This window comes from Pogona vitticeps, chromosome 1 (genome assembly GCF_051106095.1).
Source record: "Pogona vitticeps strain Pit_001003342236 chromosome 1, PviZW2.1, whole genome shotgun sequence".
Classification (NCBI taxonomy): Eukaryota; Metazoa; Chordata; class Lepidosauria; order Squamata; family Agamidae; genus Pogona; species Pogona vitticeps.
The window spans coordinates 27,404,289-27,419,389 of NC_135783.1; the positions used below are offsets into that span (position 1 = coordinate 27,404,289).

General features: G+C 45.9%; 1 protein-coding gene across 6 annotated transcripts in view; it reads left to right on the forward strand.

The window, feature by feature from the left end:
* The first annotated feature begins 879 nt into the window (after window positions 1-879).
* TRERF1 (transcriptional regulating factor 1) overlaps window positions 880-15,101 on the forward strand; it is a 106,578-nt gene continuing 92,356 nt past the window's right edge. For 4 of the 6 annotated variants that reach the window (XM_020794619.3, XM_072989771.2, XM_072989769.2 and 1 more), the window contains exon 1: window positions 1,576-1,911. The gene's annotated coding sequence lies outside the window, so the exon portion shown is untranslated. The other 2 variants (XM_020794621.3, XM_020794618.3) reach the window with 2 other exon arrangements.

Consider the following 15,101-nt stretch of genomic DNA (forward strand, 5'->3'; position numbering starts at 1 on the left):
CACACACACCAAAAAAGACCCCGGCGCTTGCAATTTCGCCCTGGAGGACAACCTATTACGGGCGGCCCGGGGAGGCGAGCCAGCAACCTCGGCGAAATCGGCAAGCACTGTCGGCTAAAGTCAGTCTTCCTTCCCGATAGACGATACCAAGCCTTTTTCCCCCCCCGCCCCCCCCAGAGGGGAGGGCTCGGCTTCTTTGACCCGCAAATCCCGCCACGGGATTTCGAATTGCTGGGGTTTCCCTTTCAAAGGGCGAGAACGCCGTCACCCCCCTCCTCCCGCGCGCGCGTGCGCGACGCCCCATTGCAAGTTTCTTTTCCAACGAAAGCGGGCGAATGGGGGCGCGCGCGAGACAGTACAGCGCGCGCGCTCCCGTCGGAGCCCCGGGGCCAATCAAAAGCCAGCTGGGGGCGCTCCCCGGGAGGAGTTCCCCCGCCGCCGCCGCCGCCCCCTCTTCCTCCCCACGTTTTTTTTGCAGTCATGGCGTGGTAGAAAGACGTGCGGTGTGCCATGATTAGCCCACACCCTCCTCCTACGAAGCGGCGCCCTTTTTACGGCTCGCCCGTCTCTCTCCCTGCGAGGGAGGCAAGTCAAAAGGCCAAGCCCTGAACTCTTTACCCAGGGGAGGCCCTCCTATATACCCCCGATCTTCTCCTGCACGTTTATCTGGAAGTCAAGCCTGGCTCCGGATTGACTCTCAAATAAAGGTGTGCAGGATGGCTGCCTGGAGACTCCTTCCCCTCCGTCTTCAAGAATGCAAGGGTTCGGGAGGGCGAAAGCGGGCAGGCTTCCCCCCCACCCCCGTGTAAGACATGCACAGGATCGGGCTCCGTGTGGGGTCTTCCTGCGGGATGGTTTAAGGGCACGGCCGCAGCCCCCCCCCTCCGCGCCTTATCCACACTCCTTTGCAGAAATGTCACCGACCTTGCCCCCCCCCCCCGTCCCACTTCGTTAAACCCGAGGGACGAGGCGCCCAGGTAGGAAAGGCCACCCAGGCACGCGCTGCTCGCCCCGCATGCCCAGTTCAGAAGCGCGGCCAGCCCAGGGTTCGCCTTGCCCCGAAGCGAATGCAGTCGCTCCTTGGCCGCCTCCAAAGCAGTTGCCAGCAGATCGGAGAGGTATTTGCCGGTGGTGTGTGTGTGTGTTCCGTGACGTGTAGCAAATCTGCAGCTTTGGGGGATAAGGGAAAAAAAATAAGAACACAAACGGGGCGATCCACGTTCCCCCTAGGTTATCTTCAGGGATCTCCCAGTCGATCTAAAGGAATCCAGGAGACCCCCAGTGACAGAGGCTCTCTGGCTGCTTCTCCTGCTGGTGTAACTACTGCTGCTGCTGACACCTTACTTCCTGGTTTGCAAATTCAGGACCAGACCCATTTCGGCGGCGGAGGGATCCGATTTTTCTCTTCCAGCCTCCTCCCCTTTTTGCTTCTGCTTTTCTCTCCCCCCACCCCCCAATCTGCACGAAAAAACAATTTGACAGCGTTTTCCTGACCCGGAGGTTTTGCACCGGGGGGTTGGGGGTGTGGAGCCCCCTTGTCGGAGGCATGCATGGGATTTCCTGCGCAAGGTAAGTCCAGCCACCTCCAGCCTTTCCTGGCGTGGTTTAGGATTGGATTGCCCGCCTCTTCGCCTGCGTCTCCCCCACCTCCGTCCAGTCTCTGAGAGTAGGGTACAGTGCACAGAGGGGGGGGGGGTTTACAGAAAGGATGAGGCGGGGTGCGTATGTTTCCTGGCGGAGCGATCTTTGTTTACAGGATGAGTGATTCTTGCATGCAAAGTAGGACGCGAGTAAATAGCAGGACTGTGATAAATTAAATTCGAAGTTGCCCCCTTGGTGTAAAAAAAAAGGGGGGGGTAGACTTTACACTTTTCTTGGATCTTGCATGCACTTGTTCCCGTCCTGCACCAGGTAGGCAAACGTTTCACTACTTCCATTCTTGCATGAAGCTGCAGGCACAACTTTTTTTTCTAAGTTTGCAGTTCACTCACTTTCGGTATGGACTGAGTAGGCGAGGCCCTCCCTGCCTCCTCCCTCCTGCTGCGACATATCTCAGCGGGAAAAGAGCAGAGCGCTTGCCGATTATTGGGGTTTTCATATATATATTAACTATATGCATAACTGTTCAAAAATATATATATGCATAACTGTTTAAAATTATCTCGGCTGCTGGGTGTCTGCTTTGAAGGTGCGAGGCGTTAACGGGGTGTTCAGATGGAAATCGAACCCAGGCAAACGCCTTACGTTGCAACACTTAAAACGCACACGCACTGGGGGGGAGGGGAGGGGAGGGGAGATTGAGATGTTAAATATAGTGCACGCGTGCCTGCCTGCAGCTCCGAGGGAGCGTTCGGGTTTGGCAAGTTTTAAGTTTCCATACGCGTGGATCTGACACTCGAGGACACGCTGCCATCCCTGCCTGGAGTCGGTGGGAAATTGGAAAGCGAGAGATTTGCATCTTGGCCACTCCCTAAGCCCGTCCGCCCATGCTGTTTCCTCATGGCGTCTGCGGGTGCTGCTTATTCGAAGGCAAAAGCGAAGAGACACTTAAAGTAAGATGGATGCAGCGCAGCACACCCGCACACACCCGCACACACACACACACACACACACACACACACACACACACACACACACACACACACACACACACACACACACACACACACACACACACACACACACACACACAGGGAGATGAGTCAGACTCTGTCCCTAAAAATCGAGGAAATAATACGATCGAGCTCCCCCCTCCCCCTTTCATTTTAAATAAAAGCTGACGTGGGAGATGTGCCATGTTAATATTCGCATTGGATGCCTCGATTAAGTAAGAGCCTGACTCCGGATCGTTTTACGTGTTTTAGGGAGTGAATCTGTTGTACGTGTGTAAATTTGGCTCCTGCAGGATTCAGGGCAGCAGGTATTTACGGATGCTGAAACTTTGCCTAGCTATTTGATCATAGACTTTACGGTTGCTGGGGAAAAATGGTCCCTGATTAATTTGTTCGGCATAAAATAAAATAAAACCAGTTAATTATTTTTTAGTACAGACACTAAAATACAACACTGGGCTTCCATGCTGGAAGAGCTGTTTGTTGTTTCCTTGCACACTGGAGGTGTTCGGCCAGAGTCCAGCCAATTAAAAGTGAGACTTTTTCTTTCAGATATTTTGTTTTCAAATGTACTCACTATAAATGTTTGTTTTAATTGGCTTAGTGTGAGGGTTCGACTTTAGGCTCCTCTTGCGGTCCAAAGAAATCAGTAGATTTTGTTGCATCAAAACAGGTGAAAGATTTATTGGTGCATTTAACAATAAACAAGCCCCTGGAAGGGGTCTCCAATCTTCAAACAGGAATGGGTTGCCATAACTATTGTTCCATGGTCCCGGTAAATCAGCAGGGACCCAGTCTCTCGCGGTCTGCCCTGTCGAACCTTCCAGCAAGGGCACGATCTCGTCATCCCGATTGCCGTTCCACAGGGTTTGTCTCTTGAGGTCTCCATCCTCCCAGTCCTCTCTGTAGTTCTTCTTCCTTATTTCTCTTATTCTCCTGTCTCTCTCCTTTCTCTCTCTCCTCTTCTCTCAACCTCCTCCTCCTCCACTCTCTTGCCTCGGCTTCTCCCCAATAAGAGGGTTTGGGGCGAATCTACCTTCTTCAGTAATCCGCCTCCTCTTTAGGCACTGTCAGCCTCTCCCAGCATCCTGGCCAGAGGTCCTCCATCCACACCCATCGGTATTAACTCCCCCCCCCCCAGGTTGAGGCTTCGGTTGCGTGATTTGGCACTCAGGACAAGACTGGCAATAGTCCTCTACTGTATTTCCTTGGCCATGAGTGGCCAAAAGAACCTCTGCCGCACTCTCACCAATGTTTTTTATACTGCCAAGTGTCCTGCTAGTGGCACATAATGGGCCAGTCTAACATCAGTCCTTTAAGTCTCTCAGGTATTACTAGCTGGGTTTCTTCCCCAAGGTCTGTTTTGCTTACACAGTACAGCACTCCATCCCTCATTTCAATTTTTACTTCTCCCTCTTGTGTAGTTCCCTCCGGAACCGCCTTTAGCTGGATCATTTTCAGTCTGATATCATCTTGCTGCCAGTTTCTCAGTTTATCCCTGGACATTTCTTCTTCTAACATACAATTTTCCGCTTCCCCATTGTACTCCTCAACTATTGTTTGGGTTAGTTCTTCTACTCCTGGCCAGTCTCTTCTTAATAGCATTTATCTCCCCAACCTGGGTATCACCCTGACTTCCATCTCTCTCATCTGGTCACCTATCTCAATTTGGCCTACTATCACTCCATAAGGTTTGACATCCCCATGGACACATTTGATAAACATATGTTCAGTTAGATTCTCCCCCTGCAGGTCTCTTATAAAGGTCTTGCTACACCCGGTATCAATGAGCGCCCCTTTCCATACTCCACGTTTGCTTTTACTACCCAGCCCGGATGATCGTCTGTACCAACCTTAGCCGTGAGGGCATATATGTTTGCCTACACACATTCTTCCGTTGGACAGTATTTCTTAATGTGCCCAAACTGCCCGCAACCATAACATGAGACCATATGTTCTTTCAGTGTAGCCCAGGTGGCGGGTTGTTGTACCTGACTTGGTTCCTCCATGATTGTGGGACTGCTACCCGTCAGGTTGATGAATTCTGTCTGGTCCGGTCAGGTTTTCCAGTACCCTTGGGGGTTCGGTCCTCTCTCATTCTTGCTCCCTGGTGTGTTGGCCATCTTGTCTTTGCCTTTGGGTTTTTCTAACTGCGTCATGTAGTGATCATGGAAGAAGAAAGTGGGTGATCACAAATAATTAAGAAAGCAATCAACTTTAGAGAGAGAAGTTAATGAAGAGCATCGACACACAGAGATGTCCGCCAGCAGAGTCTTCCTGCCTGTCCTGGGCGACGCCCCAAGGAGGGATCCTTTTTATTAACCTTAACAAGCTTACAGATTGTTGATGGTATACAGATAGGGCACTGGTTGCATAATGCCAATTAGGATTGGCTGAAGAAAGGCTTTGAAGTTATGCTCCATGACTCTATGGGAAAGAGGAAGAATGGGCAGCCACCACCACCCTCGTCAGAAGCAGCTGCATCCACTAGCAGAATGTGCTCTTCACTACAACAGATAACAGCTTAGCAACCTTGGGGAGAGGCGTTCCCATAGTGTCATTCCTCTGTTAAACCACGGTTCTTCCTCTCCTAAATAGTCTTCCAACAGGGTTATAGCAACTTCTAGGTTGGTGGGTTTTTCATCACCCAGTTTCTGGGACCTGATCCTAACATAAATATAAGTTGTTCCATAATCACAATCTCTAATACTTGATCAGCTATCTTTCCTGTGGGTTGCACCCACCTCGTGGCGTTGACCCTCATTTTCTGTGCTAGGGTTCTGGGATGGATACCTGGTCATTGTCGTAGATCCCTAAACCACCTCCGGTATGCTTCTTCATTCAAGTTCAATGTGTTTAAAATCGCTGTTTTGACTTTCTGTTGGGTTTAGTGTGTCCATTATTTCTTGTGTAGTCCCGTCAAATATGGTGTGAGGATCAATGCCCAGTGCTCTTTTGGCCATTGTGCTGTTGCTGCTAATCTTTCAAACGTGTTGAGGAACGCGCTGGGTCATCGTGTGGTCCCATCTTTTGTATTTTTATGGGCGGTTGCCTTACTATCAGCATTTTCTGTTGCGTCGTCCCTGACAGTAACGGTGTAGCCAGGCATGTTTGTGTTAATTGGTTAATCAGTAATTGCTGTTGATCTTCTACTTGTTTTATCAGAATTTCTTGTCCTTCTGTTACTTTGCAGAGCTAGTCTTCTGTAGGGCCTCCCAATGTCAAAGGCCCCCTGCGCTGGGCGCCAATATGTGAGGGTTTGACTTTAGGCTCCTCTTTCGGTCCAAAGAAATCAGTAGAGTTTTGTTGCTTCAAAACAGGCGAAAGATTTATTGGTGCATTTAACAATGAACAAATGTCTGTGACATGATTATGAGTCTCTTCTCCTTCCGCCAACGGGTCCGGAAGACGTCTCCAATCTTCTAACAGGAACGGGTTGCCATAACTATTGTTCCATTGTCCTGGTAAATCAGCAGGGATCCAGTCTCTCACTGTCTGCCCCATCGAATCTTCCAGCAAGGGCACGGTCTCGTCATCCCGATCGCCATTCCACAGGGCTCGCCTCTGGGGGGGTGGTGTCTTGATCCTCCCAGGGTCCTTCCTGTAGTACTTCTTCCTCATCTCTCTTATTCTCCATTGTAGCCTCTCTCTCCTTTCTCTCTCTACTCTTTCTTTCTCTTCTCTCAACCTCCTCCTCTACTCTCTCACCTTGGCTTTTCCCCAATAAGAGGGTCCGGGGGGAATCTCCCTTCTTCTTAATCCGCCTCCTCTTTAGGCACTCTCAGCCTCTCCCATCATCCTGTCCAGGGTTCCTCCATCCACACCCATTCCCAGCCTGCTGGCAACTGGCTCTCTTTCCTTTTTCACCTCTCCTGTTCCTGCCTCAAGCTCCACCCTCTTTTCCCTCCCTTTTGCTGCCTTTTCCTCCTGGACCTCTTTCATTGTCACACCCTGCAAGTTCTCAGTCAACTCCCCTATTTCTGTCCCTTGCTGAGCTTCTGTTGTAGGTTCAGGTGCTGGCTGGGGACTCTCCTACTTATTCTTGCTGTGGGGGAGGGATGGCTCTCCAGCAAGTGGGGCATCCCTCTGGCCTTCTGTCTCACAGTTAGACATAATTGATTGAGTGAGCTTTCTCTGATCACCCCAGGGCTGTGGTTAAAATTTTTGTACTTTCAGCTTTCTAACAAAGTCTGTCAGTGGTTATATCGGGACAGCCCTTGTCTATTTGATCCAAGTTTCGGAAATTAGTTTAAGGGCACTGTGGTCCAGGTTTCCAGACTTGTAGCCAAGCTGCTACTTTTTAAAGGTGTGGTTTGTAATGTTTACTATAAAGAGTATTGACTGTTGGTGGAGTAATTCTGAATGGCTGCAGATGTTAGTGCAGAGTTGAGGTGTTTGTGTACCTGTCTGGCCTGGCATCCTTACTCAAGTAGCAAGTTCTGCAGGAGGCAAGTATAAACTTTTGAGGACTTTTGGAGGAAAAACTGGAGACTTGTATCTTCTGTTGTATCTCGGCAGCATCTTGTGTTTCAGTCTACCATTGGTGGAGATGCTTCCCTGGGTCATCTCTGTTGTAATAACACTACCTGACTTGCTAGCTGATAAAAGAGTAGTAAAAATTGTTAATTCATTAAAATGCTCCCTGTAAGAAATCTAGGATTCATGGTGGTGTGCTTCACAGTACAGTGGTGCCCCACTTGACGATTACTTCGTTAGACGAGGAAATCGCTTAACGATGAGTATGAGGGTTTTTTTTGGTTTAACGGCGATCGGTTCCCTGCTTCGGGAACCGATTTTTCGCTTAATGACGATCAAAACAGCTGATTGTCGGGTTTTCAAAATGGCTTCACGCTGTGTTTTAGGACGGATTTCTCGCTATACAGGCAGTGGAAAATGGCCGCCCTATGGAGGATCTTCACTGGACGCTGAAGTATTTTGCCCATTGGAACGCATTGAACCGGTTTTCAGTGCATTTCAATGGGTTTTTTACTTTCGCTTGACGACAATTTCATTCTACAGCAATTTTGCTGGAACGGATTATCCTCGTCAAGCGAGGCACTACTGTGCCATTTTCCCTGGGAGCAGCAGCAGCAGAACAAAGCAGTCATCTCCTGTTTGTAAGCTTTCTGGAGGCCACTGTTGGGCCACAGTGATGCTGGTGTATCAAAGCTTGGAAAAATGTCTTAGACTACAACTCCCAGAAATAGTTTTTTTGAACTGTCATTCCTTATCTACTTGTCATGTGGGCTGAGAGATTCTGGGACTTACCAGTTGAACTCCAGTTGATGCAGTTGTGCTATGCAGATTGTGCCAGTGTCATCACCTGGTGCCATTCATCTATACTGTATTTTAATTTAATGTAAAACTTCCGATCCCTTGACTCCATTTGGGTTCCAAGGCTCCCTAGGGCTCCTCGGTGAAGTCTTTGGGAGCCTTTGGGATGGGCAGCGGGGAAGCAATATCTGAAAATCACCGTTGGAGGTCACACCACTGGATCACGTTTCAGTGATTGTCTTAAAAGTATTTTCATATGCCCTAGCTTAGAAGGACCTTCAGTGTGAACTTTCCTTTGTCATTCTTTCAAAGCTGCTACACAATCAACCCTCGACTTACGAACAGCCCTAGTTACAAACATTTCGACTTATAAACTGCTCTCATAGGAAAATATTGACTTGACTTACAAACTCAGATTCGAGTTACGAATGGGGGGAAAATGCGTCTTGGCTTGTCTTGATTGAAAAGGTGCTTTTCAACATGATCTGTTGTCTGAAAGGTGCTTGGTTTTCCCCAAAGGTGCTTGTCTTGGCTGAAAAGGTGCTTTTTAAGGTGTTCTGTTGAAAAGGTGTCTGTTCCCTCCTTCCCTCCCTCTTTTCTTTCCTTTTTTTTAACCTAAGCCATCTTAAGTTAAAAGGAAAAAGAAAGAAAAAAAATCTGCCCCAGTGGTAGGAACGCATTAACCGGCTTTGCATTAGTTCCTATGGGAACTAATGATTTGAGTTACAAACTGCCCCTCGACCTAAGAACAAAAAACAGCTAGAATGGATTAATTGGTTTTCAGTGCATTCCTATGGGAAATGCTGATTCGACTTACAAACTTTTCGACTTACAAACTTCCTTCCGGAACGGATTAAGTTTGCAAGTTGAGGGTTGACTGTATACTATAGATGTTTAAAGGTACAAAATAAGTGGCCTAAAGGTGCTCATCTATTTAATTAGCAGATTCAGAATTGATGTGAGTTTTGTAATCCCAGCCTGGGAAACTATTTCAGTTGTTCCTTGTGTTAACCGTCATGTGCCAACAGCATATTGTGAGAAATTTGGTGATTTCCTGCCAACCTACGTGCTCAAATGACCTGCCCCCCTCCATCATCCCGCAATACAGGGACAGAGACCTCATATGGCAGCAGCACCACATAGGATGGAAGTAACGTGTTCGTGTAATAAATCAGGAAGGCAAGATCTGATGTCGTCCTAAGAATGAACGGTGAGCAGGCTGTTCGTAGAAGAATTTGGAAAAGTTATTCGTTTGGATTGCTTTTCTCCAAATCTTTTTTGCTACTGGCTGCCCTAGTTAAAGTATTTAGAAGATTGTAGTCCAAAAAAGGTACGTTTTATTGCTCTCTCCTTTTGTCCTGTTACTTCACCCTTGAACTTCCTCTAGAGCCCTTGGTAGATGCTGTCTCTTAGCTTCTTGTGCAACAATGGTTATAATAATACTTACAACCCACATAAATAAGAATCTAGCTAGATCATATATTACTCTAAAGCGGCCATTCTCAACCTTTTTTTGGCCATGGCCATAAACACAATATGAAAGAAATATAAGCTGAATCAGGATTGTATATATTGTACGTTAAGGAACCTTATAAGGTGGTATGTGAAAAATTGTTTCCAGTCTGTGGCTCCCTTTAAACGTTCCAAGGCTCCCCTTCAAGGGCGGTGTGGTCTTCTTTGAGAGTGGCCACTTTAAAGGACATGTGAAAAGATTTTAGACGTATTGGCTGAAATCCAGTGATAAGTGATCAGTGGGGATTTGGTAGTCAACATTTATATAAGTTCCATGTATTCAGAGGGCCTACCTAGTTGTGACTTACTACTGGATCATAGGCATCCTTCAGTCTCGAGAGACTATGGCATCGTGCTCTGCATGGAGGACTTGGAACAGCGTCTAGTGTGGCTGAGAAGGCCAATTTGAGTGACAATCCCTTCCACACTGAGGACAAATACAATCTGTACCCTGTCTAGCTCCCTGACTTTGCTGCTTTCGTGACTGCCACTTTGCCTTGGCCTGCTTGGCAGGGGTCTCTTCAAATTGGGAGAGGCCGTGATGCACCGCCTGCCTCCAGGCTGAACGCTCAGATGTCAGGGTTTCCCATCTGTTGAGATCCATTTCCAAGGCCTTCAGATCCCACTTGCAGATATCCTTGTATCGCAGCTGTGGTCTCCCTCTGGGACGATTTCCCTGCACTAATTCTCCATACAGAATATCATTTGGAATCCGACCATCAGCCATTCTTACAACATGCCCGAGCCAACGTAGATGTTGCTGTTTCAGTAATGAATACATGCTAAAAATTCCAGCTCGATCTAGGACTACTCTATTTGGAACTTTGTCCTGCCAGGTGATGCCAAAAATCCGTCGGAGGCAACACATATGGAACGTGTTCAGCTTTCTCTCCTGCCGTGCATGAAGGGTCCAGGACTCACTGCAGTACAGGACTGTACTCAGGACACAGGCTCTATAGACCTGGATCTTGGTGTATGCCGTCAGCTTCTTATTAAGCCATACTCTCTTTGTGAGTCTTGAGAACATGATAGCTGCTTCTGGATATTACCTATGGAATCTACCTTTAAAAAACCTAGATCACCAAGACACATCAGTCAGAGCCTTATGCAACACTGGTTAAAAATGAAAGAATTTCAAATCCAGAAATTACCTTGAGTACCAGAAACTGAGTAGCATAGATGAGCAATGGCCTCTCATCCTGTCCCATTCTGTATGAGAAACACAACTATATTGATCCCTGCCAATCTGAAGTCTTGTCTTAGGTGCAGTAAGAACTGTTATATACAGGTCTGGATTTTCTAGTCTGAAGAAAGACTTCCGAACAAAAATTGGACTTGTTATTTATTTTACTATGTACAATTATTATTTGGATGAAAACAACAGTGTTGTTCAGGTTTTAAATCTTAACAACTTCTCTGTTATTAGTAAGAGAAATTACAAATATATTGGTTGCAAATAGTAACAGAAATAGTATAATAATGATAATTATATTAACGATAATAATAATGGAACTTGACATCACTCATAAAATATATTTTGGATTAAAATAACAAGGAATAAAGGACTTGCTATTTTGAGAGAATGGCTGAAATCAGTATAAAGTTGCAACTAGAGTAGGTCAGTTGAATCAGTAGAACTTACAGAGGAGTTGACTCATCAGATTTCACTGATTCAGTGAGCTTACTCTAGTAGCAACTTACTACTAGATTTCAGCCATTGTGTGCATTTCAGTTTTGCAATTCAAATTCATGTCAAGGAATTAAGATGGATGGGTGGGATCACAGTACATACTGTACTTTTTTTTCCAACTGCAAGGCTAGACCTTACCTGAGGTACTGTGTCCAGATGAGACCACATTTTGTGAAAGCTGCAGCAAAGTACAGAGGAATGCTTAAATATAGAGCCACAGAGCTACAAACATAGGAAGCTGTCTTGTAGTGAATCAAATTGTTATTTTTTAAGTCTAGCCCTATACAGCAAATGCCAACTGTTAGGTGGTCTTTCATTGAATTACTAGCTGGGACTGAATGTAGTGAAACTTTGATCGACAGCAGTAAATACGAAAAGGACCTTGGAGTCTTAACAGACCACAAGTTAAATTTGAATCAGCATGTTTCAAAAATCTGTTCCCAGAAAGAAAAACATAGAATTGATTGCATAGAATCAATTTTGTTTGGATGTCTTTAAGTAAAGTTTTGTGTTGTTTTCTCAGAGAGAAAGGTGCTTTGCACACGTCCTGAGGTGCAAGTGCAAGCAATTATGAAAATGAAAACTCTTCGTTTATTTAATAGCAGTTCCTAGTCAATTGCTTTAACGAGGTTGAGTCTCAATTGTATATAGAAGTTATTGTCTACTCAGAATGCGCCTTGCTGATATGGAAGACACTATTGGTAGAGCTCTGAGTAACTTGAAGTTACAAGTAGACTGGCAAGTTACTGACTTCTAGTTGTTTAATACTACCAACCTGTGTCTAACTCATATTACTGAATGTAGAAAGTATGGAGTAGCTCAGGATTGAGCTATTAATGTGGAGGAAGTTGTGAGATCTCTTTTGTTCTGGCACTTAAAAGAAAACATTAAGCTTAGAAGTCTTTAATTCTAACTGTGTGTCACTTGTATTGTGTTCCAGTGGATGGATCTCAGGGTTATTGTGCAAAGGCAATCGTGAAATAATCTCAGGATGGTTTTATAAGTTCTACTTACACATTACAGATATTGCTGGTGGACATAAATGGAACTTGAATTTGGAAACTATCTCCTAAAAATAGGTTGTTAAAGTTTGCTCTTTATGAATTTTAGCAAAATTTTGGGGAGAATTTGATAAATTAATTTGGCTATTTTAACTGTACCACAAATAGCTTGCTGCTGATGGTTCTTACTAGCTTTGCAGCATTGGCATTTTCTGATCTGATAAATTGTTCTTTTTAATTTAGATTTTTTTAATTGGTTGAAAGATATGTACAATGAGAGGTGGGCTTTTGTTGTAGGATGAAACAAAGGGCTCAGTCACATGTGAGAAAAGAACCCGAGTTATGTTGATTCTTTTCATCCCCATGTTGTACCGATACATTTTTTCCAGCGGTCCCATGGTCTGTATTTATCTTTCAATGGGAGTGTTTCCATTGTTTTGAACTAGATCACTATGTTCTTCTTCATAGTCTCTGTGAATGCACACAATTGGGTTATACTGTGGCTGTGCAGGACCTCTCAGAAACTTCTAGAGTTTAAAGATATGTAATTAGTGGGACGTTCCCTCATGGAGCGCATGCTCCGTCCGTCAAAGACCTCCTTAGCTCCTTTTAGCCACCGCTCAGGCCAGACCTTTCGACAAGCTATTGCTGTACTTTCGATTTTGAAAATCATCTTCTATTGTGCCTTATGGCCAATTCTTTCTTTTGACGTTCCCTTGTGAGTTTATCTTCCTTTTATACTATCTCGAGTTTTTGCCTCTTTCCAACTTCCTTTCCCTTCTCCCCTTCCCTTTCCCTTTTTCCTGCTTCTTTTATGGCCCCTCCAGAGCCGTTTAAGCAGTGTGTGCTTCACACAAACAAGATCCCACTCTCCAATGCCACGATCGTTGCCTGTACTGCCTCATCAGTGCTCTTTAACATTTATATGAAGCCACTGGGAGAAGTCATACTGAGATTTGGAGTTTGCTGTCACCAGTATTCTGATGACACCTAGTCTTGGTGTACCTTCATTGGCTTCCTGTCAGTTTCCTTGCTTAATTCAAGAACGCTGGTTATAAAGCCTTGAATGTTTTAGGACCCCCATACATGTCAAATGTCTCTCCCAGAAATCACCTATCCATCCTACCCAGTCCTCCCTATCCACGTTGTTAAAAGCTGAGAGAGGCCAAAAAGATGAATATGAGGAATTGTGCCTTTTCAAATGTGACCTCTAGTATCTGGAATAAAATGCTGACAGGCCTTTTCCCACCTTGAGTTTCTAAGGATGGTAAAGACCAAATTATTTAAAGCTGCCTTTTAAATTGGTTTTAATCAATTTCAGATTTTTTTACAGGGTCGTTCATATCTGTGGTTTAATTATTGCCTCTTGCATTGCTGTCATATTTTTTTGGTATCATGTTTTATATTATTGTGTATTATGCTTTTGTGAGTTTTAACTTTGTGTTAATGTACTGCTTGCAGTAATGAGGTGGTATATAAATGAACATGGGCATGCACATAAGTTCTGCGCCCCAATGTCACCAACCTCTGGAGGCCGGTTGGACACATGAATGTCTGAAGAGGATTCTGTAGAACACATTTGGCTCTATACTAATCATACTTACCAAGAGATCTGCCTTATTTGACAAATAGATCTCTGTTTGTGTGTTTAGCTGTGAATAGTGCAAGAACCATATTGGGTTATATGATAACAATATTCTTGCCCTTCCTATTCCATCTTGTGGCTCCAGTGACCTCATTAGAAGGTGTGCTAGTGAATGGAATCGCACATCTCTCTTTTTACATTTGGTTGGTTCTGTCCCAACCAAGCTTCTCATTAGAAAGGAAGATGATAACAGCATTTTGTTAAGAGGACACACACAGTGGCACTGAAGCAACATTAGTTTATGGATTCAGCCCTTTGAGAAGAGTATTTACTCAGCACATTTCCACCCATTGTAAAGGAATCACATCTGCACTTATTTCTAAGAAAATAAGAAAGCTTGTACTGTATTTAATACAGAAATATACTTGGGGTAGGAGAGGAGAGAGTCGTCCTAGTTCCGACCGACTAAGTTGGAAGTGTCAGGAGCAATGGTGGCCCTTTTGTCTCTAGATAACAAAGGCAAGACAGAGAGACGAGAATATGGAAGGATGAGAGGAGAGGTGTGAGGGGGAAGGAGAAGCAACCCTAAGAATAGAAATATAAGGTTGAAGGAATATTAGCTCAAGTCAGAGGAGGTAAAGGACCTTAGGGAGGATCCCACGGGATTGCATAATTAATGGCCAGTCTCTGATGTTCTATTCTTGGGCAAGGTGCTGGAGTAGGTTATGGCTTCTCAGCTTCAGGGATTTTCTAGATTTATTTCAGTCTGGCTTCAGGCCTGGTTATGGAATGGAGACTGCTTTGGTTGATGATCTGTGGATGATCTGTGCCAGGAACTGGAAAGGGAGAGCTATACCCCTTTTTGTTCTTCTGGATCTCTCAGTTGATACCATAGACCAGGGGTCCCAAAACCTCAGTTTGCGACCTGGCGGTGGTCTGTGGCCTGGGCAGGACTGGGCCACAGACACAGATCTCCTGCCCCTGTGCATGCAAGCACCCTCTGGCCCCTTCGAGCGCACAGCACGCCAGCGCCCCCACGAGCGCCGCTGCACACAAGCGCGCTCCATCCGCTGCAAGTGAGTAGTGCGCATGCATGCGAGCGGCCCCCGTGAGTGCCACGACATGCATGCACACAAGTCCTCTGCAAGCGTGCCACCTCCCCCCCAACGGGCCGCAGTGGGGAAAAAGGTTGGGGACCACTGCCATAGATCATAGCATCATTTGGGCCTCGCTTCCTTTCAATGCCACTTGGAGGCACCTTTTTACAGTGGCTCCAGTCCTTCCTGGAAGTGAGAACTCAGAAGGTGGTGTTGGAGGACTCCTGCCTGAAACTTTGGCTTTTGGCCTACATGGTGTCTCTCTGGGTTCTGTTTTGTCCCCCATGCCATGAAACCACTGGGAGAGGTTGTACAGAGTCTTGGGGCTTG